This window comes from Crocuta crocuta, unplaced genomic scaffold, assembly GCF_008692635.1.
Source record: "Crocuta crocuta isolate KB4526 unplaced genomic scaffold, BGI_CrCroc_1.0 scaffold1245, whole genome shotgun sequence".
Classification (NCBI taxonomy): domain Eukaryota; kingdom Metazoa; phylum Chordata; class Mammalia; order Carnivora; family Hyaenidae; genus Crocuta; species Crocuta crocuta.
This window is the reverse complement of record NW_027530890.1, coordinates 439310-440309: the sequence shown is the minus strand read 5'-3', so window position 1 is coordinate 440309 and position 1000 is coordinate 439310.

Here is a 1000-nt window from a genome sequence, read left to right as displayed (position 1 = left end):
ACCGATAGGTTATATCTATATGTCTATATTACAGATATATAATACCTTATATATTATAATCTCTGTTGATTTTATACAATCTCTTATATATTATATATATATTATAGATGTATAATCTCTTCATATTATAGAGAGATTTATCATAAGAATTTGTTCAAACAGTTATGGAAGGCACATGTCTCACAGCCTGTCATCTGCAAACTAGAAAACCAGATACGCCAGTGTTATTATTCAGTCCAAGCCCAAAGCCCTGACAACCAAGAGAGCTGATGGTGTAACTCCCAGTCAGAGGCCAAAGGCCTGAGAATCAGTTGTGTGTGTGTGTGTGTGTGTGTGTGTGTGTGTGTGTGTTTATTTGTGTGAGGGGTGCTGCTGGTATAGTCCAGAGTCCAAAAGTCCAAGAACAAGGAGCTCTAATGTCTTAGGACAGAAAAAAAAAGTATTCCAGCTCAAGGAGAGAGAAACAGAGAGAGTGGGGGAGTGGAGCATTGGCCCCTTTTGCTCCATATGAACCCTCCAGCCATTGGATGATGCCCGCTCACACTGGTGATGGTGATCTCTTTTACTCAGTCTACCAACTCAAATGCTAATCTGTTCCAGAAGCAACCTCACAAACATACCCAGAAATAATGTTTTACTAGTTATCTGAGCATCCTTTAGTCCAGTCAAGTTGACACATGAAATTATCCATCATAGGAAAATATTTGTTGTGAAAATAATTAGGACATGTCCAGAGAGGAAAAGCTGTGCTTTAGTATAGTATTGCTTAAGTGACAAATTATTACAGAGATTAAAAAGAACCATTGATCATGGCATTAGGATAATATTTTTAAAATTTCTTTCTTTAGATTACAGAAGGACAGACCTTTTTATACTCAAGGTAATTTTATCTAGATAGATAAAAGGCTATCTATCTATCTATCTATTTAATTGTTCAACTTTTAAATTAAATTCTGGCTAGTTAACATACACTGTGATATTAGTTTCAGGAAAAGGATTT